Below are 13202 nucleotides of genomic sequence, written 5' to 3'. Positions count from 1 at the left end.
CTATCTATCTATCTATCTATCTATCTATCTATCTATCTATCTATCTAGTAGAGATGGTGTCTTTTCATATTTCCCAGACTGGTCTTGAACTCCTGGGCTCAAGCCATCCTCCCACCTCAGCCACCCAAAGTGTTGAGATTACAAGCATGAGCCACTGTGTTTGACCCAGGATATTTTATTTATTTATTTATTTTTTATTTATTTTTGAGATGGAGTCTTGCTCTGTCACCCAGGCTGGAGTGCAGTGGTGTGATCTCAGCTCACTGCAACTTCTGCCTCCCGGGTTCAAGTGAATCTCCTGCCTCAGCCTCCCAGGTAGCTGGGATTACAGTTGCCTTCCACCATGCCCAGCTAATTTTTGTATTTTTAGTAGAGACAGGGTTTCATCATGTTGGCCAGGCTGGTCTCAAACTCCTGACCTCAAGTGATCAACCCGCCTCGGCCTCCCAAAGTGCTGGGATTACAGGCATGAGCCACCACACCCAGCCCAGATTATTTTCTAAAATGGCTATAATACTTCAATTTCCATATGCAGTGTGCAAGGATACTCTTTAATCTATATCTCTTCCCACTATAAGTATGATAGCTTTTATAGCTCTTTTTTTTTTTTTTTTTGGCCAGGTTTTAAGTACAAAATGATGTCTCATTGCTTCAGTCTCTGGAGTCAGACTGTCTGGATTTAAACTCTGGTTCTGCCACAAACTGTGTACCTTGGACAAATTAACCTCTCAGCATCTCAGTTTCCTTATCTGTAAAATGGAGGTAATGATAATACTTGCCTCAACATTGTTGTAAGGGTTAAGTGAGTTAACAGATGTAAATTGTTTAGGACAATGCCTGACTCCTTGGAGTGTTTATCATTATTTTTCTGTCTATTTTAACTTCCTTTCTTCTGAAGTCTAGAGCTCATATTATATCACATCAATTCCTCCATTACCAGTGCCTCAGCATCTTGTGTCCCCTGTTCTTTTACTACTCCCACCTTTGCAAAGGCCACTCTCTTCTCCTCTTAGCTTGACTACTAGATGCAGTCATGCAGGCAATGCCATTAGGAATGCAAGCCTTCTCTCCTCAGACAGGTCCTGAGCACTAATCAGAAATCAATCTGTGTCCCTGAGTCCATTTCCGCTCACCTCCCTAAAGCAGGTATTCTAAGCAGTCATCACATTTCCTGATCCCCTACCCCATTAGCCTTTTGGCAAACAACCTAGAATCCCTTACCTATAACCTGATAGGGATAGACTCAGCAGACTGATTTGTTCAACATGAATTTCAGTATGTAGAGTCTGAAAAGATAAAAAGCCCTTTTGCAGCCAGGGTTTGGGATGGGATTTGGGTTCAGTCAATTAGAGGCACTCATACATTACAGTGCATCATACATGACCTCATAGAGAAAAACAAAATTATTTCAAATTGCTTTAAAATATAGTGTTTTGACTACACAAATCAAGTGGAAGATACCATAAGGACAAAACACTCTAAAGAAAATCTTAACCTGCTATCAGTAGCCTTAGTAATACGAGTATTGCTATTTACACACATGGCATAAGGCAAATTCAGAAGTATGTTAATGTTGTCAGGGATCAGAGTTTTCCACACAACATTAAAAAGTTGCCAGTATAAAACTAACTAAATAAATTAAGCATAAACCCTTTTTTTTTTGAGACGGAGTCTCGTTCTGTCGCCCAAACTGGAGTGCAGTTGCCAGATCTCAGCTCACTGCAAGCTCCGCCTTTCGGGTTGACGCCATTCTCCTGCCTCAGCCTCCCCAGTAGCTGGGACTACAGGTGCCCACCACCTCGCCTGGCTAGTTTTTTGATTTTTAGTAGAGACGGGGTTTCACCGTGTTAGCCAGGATGGTCTCGATCTCCTGACCTTGTGATCCGCCCATCACGGCCTCCCAAAGTGCTGGGATTACAGGCTTGAGCCACTGCGCCCGGCAAGCATAAACCCTTTAATCGCACATTTGAATTGGAAATATCAGTATGAATTTATGATTTAGTTTTTTTTTTTTTTTAATTGCATTTCTTAGCTTTCTACACTGAAAAGACTTAGGTACAATAGTGACTCAGTGTCTAGTGAACACACTAGTATCAAAATGTTGGCAAATAAATATCATTTGCCATCTAAAGGAAACAGATTTTTGGAGAAATAGTTGATGCTAGTCAAAGATGGAAAATGTACCAAATAAGTGAAGAAGCTACTAGTGACTACTGGGGTTGTGCCACAAGGACCACAGACACCAACTTGTAAGTGCTCCTGCTGGTTTAAGATGAGGTAATTTAAGCATCAAAATAAATAATTATTGCAACTGATTGGTAAACATTATTTATTTATTTATTTATTTATTTATTTATTTATTTATTTATTTATTTTCTGAGATGGAGTTTCACTCTTGTTGCCCAGGCTGGAGTGCAATGGCGTGATCTCGGCTCACTGCAACCTCGGCCTCCCGATTTCAAGTGATTCCCCTGCCTCAGTCTCCCAAGTAGCTGGGATTACAGGCGCTTGTCACCACACCCAGCTAATTTTTGTATGTTTAGTACAGATGGGGCTTCAACATGTTGGCCAGGCTGGTCTCGGACTCCTGACCTCGTGATTCACCTGCCTCGGCCTCCCAAAGTGTTGGGATTACAGGCGTGAGCCACCACACCTGGCCGATAAACATTAATTCTTTTAACTTCACGAGTTCCTGATGATTCTTTAATAATGAAACAAAAAGCCAGAAAGCTCATTGGTCGTCACTGGAGGTTGCTAGAACACCAATTTATTGTTCTGAAAATTGGTTTTTAAAAAAGAGCAAGAATCAAACATTCTGCCTTTTTCTAGGTAACTCAATAGTTGATAAAGAGCATTCTTCTTTTAGAAGAATTCCAGCTGACAGGTGGAATAAATGATACAGTAAGAATATCGCCATTTATCGGGTTCTAATAAAGACTATGCATTGACTATTATCAATGGCAGCTAAAACCATTAGGTAAAAGCTTAACAAGAACTTTATAATAAATGAATCAGGCTGATACCACCTGATCCCACTCATCAATTTTAGCATCCCTACAAGTGAGACAACACACATCATGTACCCCTTGATGTGATGGGATGGGAAGTACACAGTGTCGCCTATTCAATATTTTTGCCTACAAAAAAAAACTTAACCTAATAAAGCCTCTACATCTAACTATCCATTCTCGGGAAACACAGGGAATAGAGATTGAGTTAAATGACACCCTACAGAAGCAATCGACCCAATCCAAAATGTAAGAAATTCTACAGGACAAATGATCTAGTTTTTTTCAATAAATCAGTGGTACCGGGTGGGGGTCTGGGTTACGTAAAAAAAGGAACTTAAGAGCTAAAATAATCAAATACAGCATATGAACCTTGCTGTGATCCTAATGCGAACAAACTAAGTGAAAATGATATATTTGTGAGAATTGGGGAACTTTGGATACAGCATAAGATGAGATTACATTAAAGAATTATTTTTTGGCTGGGTGTGGTGGTTTATGCCTGTAATCCCAGCACTTTGGGAGTCTAAGGCGGGCAGATCACGAGGTCAGGAGTTCAAGACAAGCCTGGCCAATATGGTGAAATCCCATCTCTACTAAGAATACAAAAATTAGCCGGGCATGGTAGCACACGCCTGTAGTCCCAGCTACTCGGGAGGCTGAGGCAGAAGAATCACTTGAACCCCGGACAGAGGTTGTAGTGAGCTGAGATTATGCCACTGCACTCCAGCCTGGGCGACACGGCAAGACTTCATCCAAAAAAAAAAAAGATTTATTTTTTATTTTTAAGGTATAATAGTGGCATGGTATTTATACTATCTTAATGTCTTTATTAGGTAGAAACGTTTACTGAAACATTTATGGATGAAAAGATATGGCCTGGGTTTTGTTTTAAAATACTTCAGCAACAAAATTTTGAGGCGGTGGATGAATGAAACAAGACTGGCAAAATGTTAATTGTTGAAGCTGAGTGATGAATACATGGGGCTTATAATATTAATTTCATTTCTACTGTTGTATATGTTTAAATTTTTCCATAATAAAAAGGTTTTAAAAATAAATATTCCTTAAAGACCAAGAAACTATCGCAGATTGAAGGAGACTAAGCAGACAATGACTAAATCCTATGTGGTATCCTGGGTCAGATCTGGAAACAAAAAAGGGGAAAACCTAAATAAAGTCTGTAGTTTAGTTACAAGTATTATATCAATGTTAATTTCTTATTTTGTTTTGAAAAATGCACCATTGTTAAGTGAGATGTTAACATTAGAAGAACCTGGGTGAAAGGCATACAGGAATGATCTGTACTATCTTGGCATCTCTTCTGTAAATCTAAAATTATTAAAAAATAAAATGTTAAACATAAATAAATAAATACTCTTTAATCCTGACACATAACATGTTAAAGTGAATTTTTACCTTCAAAGAAAAATATTTCTGCCTCTATTATTGAGCTATAGGCTTTAAATAATTCTCAAAAGATGAGAACATTGGCATACTTGCACCACCTCCATGTTTCCCCCCCTCTAGAATCTCCAGAATTATATGATAATTTTTATTTATACAATTAGAGTATATAACATTTATATGATATGCTCTTTCTGTAGTTGCTTTAGCTTTTAATGGGCCCATTGATCGCTGTCATTATTTTTACTATTACATCTGTTTGTAGAAATTTATCAGACAATTATATCTCCAAGAAGAAAGGCTCTTGGGAACTATAAAGGCGTCTGTTTGTGACATTATACTTGGATGACAGTCTGGCTTGGCACACATACTCTTTCCCTGAAGATTTGGTAAGAATTGCGCCTCCATCTTCTGATGTTGGATGCTATTATGGTGAGGTTGGAAGTCAGACAATTTTTTCCAGTCATAAATGATGTGGTTTATTTGCAAGAATTCCCATAGCATTCTTTCTTAATCTCTAAAGTCCAGTAACTTCATCAGTGTATGAACTGAACTTACTTCTTCTGTGGTGATTTTACCTGGGATAAGTTTGTTCTTTCAAGCTATAAATTCAAGTCTTATTACTGGAAGCACTCTTGAATGATATATTTGAACATTTTTGTTGATGTTGTGGTTCCATTTAATCTATTCTCTTATTCAGAAACACCAATCATGCATATGGTGGATAACCTTTGTTCTCTATATACGTCACTTTCTCTTCAATCCTTTTAAACTTTTAAAACTATTTATTATATTTTCATTCATTTTGCTCCCTTTTCTTCCTTCCATGCCCATAGCTGTTTTTTGAACAGCATCTGTTTTCTTTTTTGCTCTTCCTATTATGGCCTTCATTTCTCTTTTATTTCTGTTTTCTCTAGTTCTTTCTTGAGCTCTGTCAGCTCATTTTTTAGTCTCCTTTATCTTACTTCTTTCTTGAGGTATTGTATCTCTGCTTAAGCCCATGCTTGATTCACAGATTTTATTTTTATTACATTTTTTTGCATATCTTTGGTCATGACTTTAATTTTTTTTCCATGGCAAACTATTTCTGGTGTGTGCTTTTTGGTTCTGTCTTGGCCATGCTCCTTTATTCTTGAGGATATTTTTGTATAGTTCCTATATTGCCTTCTTTTTATTATTACTAATATTTCAATGATGATTGATTTTGCTAGACCTGCTCTGTAGAAAGCAGAAGGGACAGTGCTGAGTTCTGAGCAACAAAACATTTCCTTGGTTCAGAGTTCTTTGGAGCCTCTCAAGGTACAACATAGTGTGTGAGAGTTATTGGCTTAGTCTTTTCTTCTCCCCAACCAATAATGGTAGACATGTGCCAGTCTGGTCATCAATCTCAGTGTCCTTCCCACCCTACCACAGCAACAGACTGCTTCATGCAAAGATGGCTTATCATCAATTCCTGGCCTGGCCCCACTTCAGCTACCACTTCTGCAGCCAGCCTGTGTACCTGTATCATGCTGGGGCAAGTCAGGTGTTAGTGATTTTGTCCACAATGGTGTGCCACATATCCTAGGGGACTCTACCCTACTACATGTGTCTGGCATCAGAAGAGCCAGGGACTCTTTCCTGACTCCCATTTTTCTTCATTGCACTAACCAGCTCTTCCATACGCATTGTAATTTTAGGTGATAGCTGCCTCTTACTCTCCTACTCTCACTGAAGATGTGAAGGTGTGGTTTCTGTTCCTGTTTGTTTGTTTGTTTCTTTCTTTCTTTCTTTCTTTCTTTCTTCCTTTCTTTCTTTCAGACAGGGTCTCACTCTGTTGCCCAGGCCGGAGTGCAGTGGCATGATCTTGGCTCACTGCAACCTCCGCCTCCCAGCTTCAAGTGATTCTCATGCCTCAGCCTCCCAAGTAGCTGGGTCTACAGACACGCACCATCACACCCTGGTAATTTTTGTATTTTTAGTAGAGATGGGATTTCACCATGTTGGCCAGGCTGGTCTCAAACTCCTGACTTCAGGTGATCCTCCTGCCTTGGCCTCTCAAAGTGCTGGAATTACAGGCATGAGCTACTGCACCTAGCCTCTATTCCTGTTTCTCATTCTCCTTGTTTTATCTGGTTGTTTACAGAGAGGAGGACACAAAGATGATAATTAAGAATATATTCTCAGAAGGAAGGCAGGCCTGTGTTTGAATCCAGGCTCTGCTATTCATTAGCTATGTAATCTTAGACAAGTTATGAAACCACTTTAGTTCTCAGTAATGGGATAATAATACTTACCCCAAATTGTTGCCAAGAGGATTAAAGGATACAAACTTCACTTCTAGGTTCTGTACCAGTCACATAACAAGCTTTCACTGAATGTTAGTTTTTAAAAATTATTATTAGTATGATAACTATTAAAGAAACTAAATTTGTAACTAAATATCTTTGAGAAAAGAAAGCTCCAGGTCCAGATAGTTCCAAAATTCTACCAAACATTTAAAGAATAAATAATGCTAATTCTGGAAATCTCTTCCAGAAAGTAGAAGAGAATACTTCCCAACTTATTTTATGAAGGCAGTATTACCATGATGCCAACACCAGATATAGATATTACAAGAAAAGAAAATGACATATTAAGATCCCTTTTGACCATAGATACAAACATTAGTAAATCAAATCAGCAATATATAAAGAGAATAATATCCTGTAACCAAGTGGGGTTTATCCTATGAATTAAAGGCTCATTCAATATGCAAAAATCAATGCAATCCATCATATCAATAAGTTAATAAAGAAGAACCATATGATCACATCAAATGATGCAGAAACAGTGTTTGTCAAAAGTTAACATCCATTCATGAAAAAACAAAAAACTCTCAGCAAACTAAGAATAGAAAGAAACTTTCTCAACCTAATGAAAGGCATCTATTTAAAAATCTACAGCAAACATCATTGTTAATAGTGAAAGATGGAACACTTTGCTTCTAAGATTGGGAAGAAGGCAAGGAAATACACTGTCACTACTCCTATTCAATTTCATACTGGAAGTCCTAGCCAGTGCAATAAGGCAAGAAAAATAAATAAAATGTGTACATATTGAAAAAGAAGAAATAAAATTGTCTTTATTCACAGGTAAGATAATCATCTATAAAGAAAAGTCAAAGAAATCCACACATACAAAATTCTACAACTAATAAGGAAGTTCAGCAAGATTGTAGGATATAAGGTCAACATACAATATTTCTGTACACTAATAATTTGGCAATCAAGTTTCTGTATAATAACAATTTGGAAACAAACTTTTAAAATGCAATTTACATAGCTCCAAAAAATGAAATATCTAGGCATAAATCTAACATAAATCTGAAAGTTTAATGACATTGATCTTAGCAATGATTTCTTGGATATGACAGCAAAAGCACAGGCAGAAAAAACAAAAATAGACAAGTTAGGGTTATATCAGGGCTAATAAGACAAGTTAGGGCTAAAAAGCTTCTGCACAAAAAAGGAAATAATCAACAGAATGAAAAGGCAACCAATGGAATGGCAGAAAATATTTTCAAACCATATATCTGATAAGAGGTTTGTCCAAAATATTAACAACTCAATAGAAAAAAAAAACAAATAATCCGATTTTTAAATGTGCGAAAGACTTGAACAGGCATTTCTCAAAAGAAGGCATATAAATGGCCAACAGGTCTATGAAAAGCTGCCTAACATCTCTAATCATGCAAATGAAAATCACAAACGAGACATGACTTCACACTTGTTAGAGTGGCCATGATTTAAAACAAACAAACAAAATAACAAGTGTTGGTGAAGAAGTGGAGAAATTGGAACCCTTGTGCACTGTTGGTGGGAATATAAAATGGTGCAACTGCTATGGAAAACAGTATGGAGGTTTCTCAAAAAATTAAAAATAGAACTAATATACCATCTAGCAATCCTACTTCTGGGTATTATCCAAAAGATTGAAATCAGGATCTTGAAGAGATGTTTGCACTCCTGTGTTCATTGCAGCATTATTCACAGTAGCCAAGAGGTAGAAACTGCGGTGGGTGCATGGCAACATATTCAAGCTTACGTACATGACATTTGAGGTAGCGGCATGGAAAAATACTGAGGCACTGTGTGTATGTTGTTTGTGCATGGGAATGTAACTCCTTGACCCTGAAAACAGGACAAGGAGTGGAGTAAGTAATAAGGAATGCTGAAAACAGCCTCCTAAGAATGCGGTTTGAGTGCTTTTACAAGGCCATAGGTGTCTAATGACCAGACCTCAAAAGGCCCTCTAGTGGATGTTCGTAGTTTAACAACCCCTTTCAATAAATACTTGGCAGACAGATTCTGGGGTGACTCTCTCAGAAGAGTAGTCCCCTGCCCTGCTCAGCTAGAATTGTCTGAGAATTCATTCTTGGTGTTCACTGCAAGCTATAAGCTCTGCAGAAATAACCTAAATGTCCATCAACACATGAATAGATACAGAAAATGTGGTACAGTATCTATGCCCTTGATGGAATATTATTCATCCCTAAAAAGGAAGGAAATCCTGTCACATGCCACAACATGGATGAACCTGGAGGACATTATGCTAAACAGAATAATCCATTCACAAGAAGGACAAATATCGCATGATTCCACCTATATGAAGTATCTAAAGAAGTCAAACTCATTGAAACAGAAAGTAGAATGGTAGCTGCCAAGGAGTGGGGGTAGTGGGAAGCTGGAGAGTTGCCATTCAGTAAGTGTAACTTTTCACTCATGCAAGATTAAAAAATCTTAAAGATCTACTGTATAGCATTGTGCTTATAGTTAACAATACTGTATTGCACACTTAAAAAGTTGTTAAGAGAGTAGATCTTGGATTATGTGGGGTTTTTTTTTACTACAACTGTTTTTTAAGCTGAGGCTAAGCCTGAAGCCATTAACAGCTAAAGGCTAATAGCTAACTTAACTCCTGGCAGTTGAATGGTAAATTCTTTCTTAAAGATCAAGCAGCACACCTCCATGGCTACTGAACCTTGTGCTGCTCAACATTTTCAATAGCAGTGAGTGAGATGAAGGCACAGAATGATAGACTCTGGTATATCTGCAGCTGACTCACAATATAAAGATAGGCTTTTGGTATGGTTTGGATGTTTTGTCCCCTCCAAATCTCGTGTTGAAATGTGACCTCCAATGTTGGAGGTGGGCCTGGTTGGGGGTGTTTGGGGCATGGGAGTGGATCCCTCATGAATGTCTTGGTGCTGTCCCCACAATAACGAGTGAGTTCTTGCTCTGTTAGTTCACATGAGATCTGGTTGTTTAAAAGAGCCTGGGACCTTGTTCCTATCTCTCTCTCTCTTGCCATGTGACACACTGGATCCCCTTTGCCTTCTGCCGTTATTGTAAGCTTCCTGAGGCCCTCACCAGAAGCAGATGCTGGCACTATGCTTTGTGTATAGTCTGCAGAACCATGAGCCAAATAAACCTCTTTCCTTTTTAAGTTACCCTGTCTCAGATATCCCTTTATAGCAACACAAGTGGACCAACACATCCTTACTATAGACAACTAAATTAAGTTTGAAAACTTTCTTGATGGCTGGGACAGAGCTGGAGTGAATTCAACACGATGAAATCCCATGAAGATTAATGAAAGATCTTCCATTTAGGTTTGTGATAACCAATTATATAAGTACTAATGGTGAAAATTTTTTCCATCTATATGCCAGGATCTGAAAGTTTTATTTGACTACAAGACTAAAAATGATGCAAGAATATGTGCTATGGCTACTTAAAGAGCAAACGAAGACTGGCCACATTAATAAAAGTATTGTGTCTAGAACCAGGGAAGTGGTTTTCTGTCTGAAGCAGGATGCTCCCTTCTGGGCATCACTATTTAAGAAGGACAGTGACAATTTGGATACAATTCAGAAAAGGGTAACCAGGTTCTTGGAAGGTCAACAACAGATGAAGAAATAGGGCCCACTTGCTATGTTATCATAGCACCCTATGATTCTGTGATCATAAATTCTTCTGTGAAGAATTTATATAACATTGTAAAATAAATAATGTTTTAGTTGTACAAATGTTTTCAAATTTAACTTTTTATTTTGAGATTATTATAGATTCACAGGAAGTTGCCAAGATGGCACAGAGAGGTCCCATGAACCCTTTACCTAGTTTACCCTAATGATACATCTTATATATTTATAGCAAAATATCCAAACCAGAAAGGAAATTGACATTGGCACAATGTTTGTGTATAGTTCCATGCCATTTTGTCACAAATGTAGATTTGTGTAACTACCACCACTGGTTTTATTGATCTTTTTAAAGAAACAATTCATTGTTTCACTGATTTTCTCTGTTTTTCTTTTTGATTTTCAGCTTCATTGCTCTCTGCTCTTGTCTTTATTCTCTTCTTCCTTCTGCTTGCTTTGGGTTTATTTTGCTCTTGTTTTTCTAGGTTCTTGAAGTTGTAGCTTAAATTATTTATTTGAGATTTTTCCTCTTTTCTAATATAAGCATTTAATGCTTTAAATTTCCCCCTCAGCACTGCTGTGTACCACAAATTTGTATAGGATGCATTTTCATTTTCACTCAGTTCAGTGTATTTTTTAATTTCACTTGTGATTTCCCCTTTGACACATGGATTATTTTGTTTAATTTTCTAGTGTTTGGAGATTTTCCTGTTATCTTTCTACTATTGATTTCTAGTTAGTTTATATTGTGGTCAGAGAACACACTGTATGATTTCAATTCTTTTACATTTGTTAAGGTTTGTTTTATGGCCCAGGATTTGGCCAATCTTGGTATACATTCCATGCACACTTGAAAAGTATGTGTATTCTGCTTGTTGGATGGAGTGTTCCATAGATATTGATTCCATTCTGTTGGTTGATGTTGGTGTTTTGTTCTTCTGTATCCTTGCTGATTTTCTGTCTAGCTGTTTATTAAATGTTGAGAGAAGAGCTCAACATTTAATTATAGTTGTCTCCAGCTATAATTGTGGATTTGTTTATTTTTCCTTTCAGTTCTATCAGTTTTTGATTCACATATTTAGCTGCTCTGTTATTTGGTGCATATACACATAAGAATCTATGTCTTCTTGGTGTATTGAGACTATTATCATTTGTAATGTCAGTCTATGTCCCCGGCAATATTTTTTTCTCTGCAGTCTACTTTATCTGATATTAATATAGTCATTCTTGATTTCTTTTGATTAATGTTTGAATTATATAGCTTTCCTGCGTTTTATTTTCAATCTACCTATCTCATTATATTTGAATAGTGTTTCTTATAGATAATATATGTTTAGACCATTTTATTAATGCCTTCTGCCAATCTCTGTCTTGGAGTTGGTGTATTTAGGTCATTTTAATTTAATATAATTATTGATATGTAGAAGTTTGTCTGCATTTTATTATTTGTTTTCTGTTTATTCTTTGCTTTCCATTTCTGTTTTCTTTTTCCTGCCTTCCTATGGGTTACTTGAATATTGTTTAGAATTCCATTTTTATTTATGTATAGTATTATTAAGTATATCTCCTTATATAGTTTTCTTATTGGTTCTTCTAGGTAAGGCATTATATATATATTATGTACATAATGTTTATACAGTCATGTGCCACATAACAACATTTTAGTCAATGATGGACTGCATATACAATGGCGGCCCCGAAAGATTATAATGGACCTGAAAAATTCCTATCATCTAGTGTCATTGTAGCTGTCCTAATGTCTTAGCACAATGCACGTGTTTGTGGTGATGCTGGTATAAACAAACCTACTGCTCTGCCAGTCATGTGAAAGTATAGCACATACCATTATGTGTAGTACATAATACTCAATAATGATAATAAACAACTATGTTACTGGTTCATATATTTACTATTTTTTTCATTATATCAAAGTGTACTCCTTCTACTTACATAAAAAAAAGTTAACTGTACAACATCCTCAGGCGGGTCCTTCAGGAAGTATCCCTAGAAGAAGGCATTGTTATCATAGGAGATGACAGCTCCATGCATGTTTTTGACCTTGAAGACCTTCCAGTGGGACAAGATGTGGAAGTGGAAGACAGTGATATTGATGATCCTGACCCTGTGTAGGCCTAGGCTAATGTGTGCGCCTGAATCTTAGTTGTTAACAAAAAAGTTTAAAAAAAAAAGAAAAATTTTAAAAATAGAAAAAGCTTATAGAATAAGAACATAAAGAAAATATTTTGTACAGCTGTATAAAGTGTTTGTGTTTTAAGCTAAGTATGATTACAAAAGAGCCAAAAAGGCCAGGTGCGGTGGCTCACACCTGTAATCTCAACACTTTGGGAGGCTGAAGAGGGCAGATCACTTGAGGTCAGGGGTTCGAGACCAGGCTGGTCAACATGGCAAAATCCCATCTCTGCTAAAAATACAAAAATTAGCCAAGATTGCATCATTGCACTCCAGCCTGGGCAACAGAGGAAGACTCTGTCTCCAAAAAAAAAAAAAAAAACAGTTAAAAGTTTTAAAATGTATAAAGTAAAAAATTTACAGTAAGCTAAGGTTAATTGATTATTAAAGAAAGAAAAAAAAAAAATATATATATATATATTTTTTTTTTTTTTGAGGCGGAGTCTTGCTCTGTCATCCGGACTGGAGTGCAGTGGCCAGATCTCAGCTCACTGCAAGCTCTGCCTCCCGGGTTTACGCCATTCTCCTGCCTCAGCCTCCCGAGTAGCTGAGACTACAGGCGCCCGCCACCTCGCCCAGCTAGTTTTTGTATTTTTAGTAGAGACGGGGGTTTCACCGTGTTAGCCAGGATGGTCTCGATCTCCTGACCTCGT

The sequence above is a fragment of the Piliocolobus tephrosceles genome, chromosome 12 (assembly GCF_002776525.5).
Source record: "Piliocolobus tephrosceles isolate RC106 chromosome 12, ASM277652v3, whole genome shotgun sequence".
NCBI classification, from domain to species: domain Eukaryota; kingdom Metazoa; phylum Chordata; class Mammalia; order Primates; family Cercopithecidae; genus Piliocolobus; species Piliocolobus tephrosceles.
Note: the sequence above shows the minus strand (reverse complement) of the source record.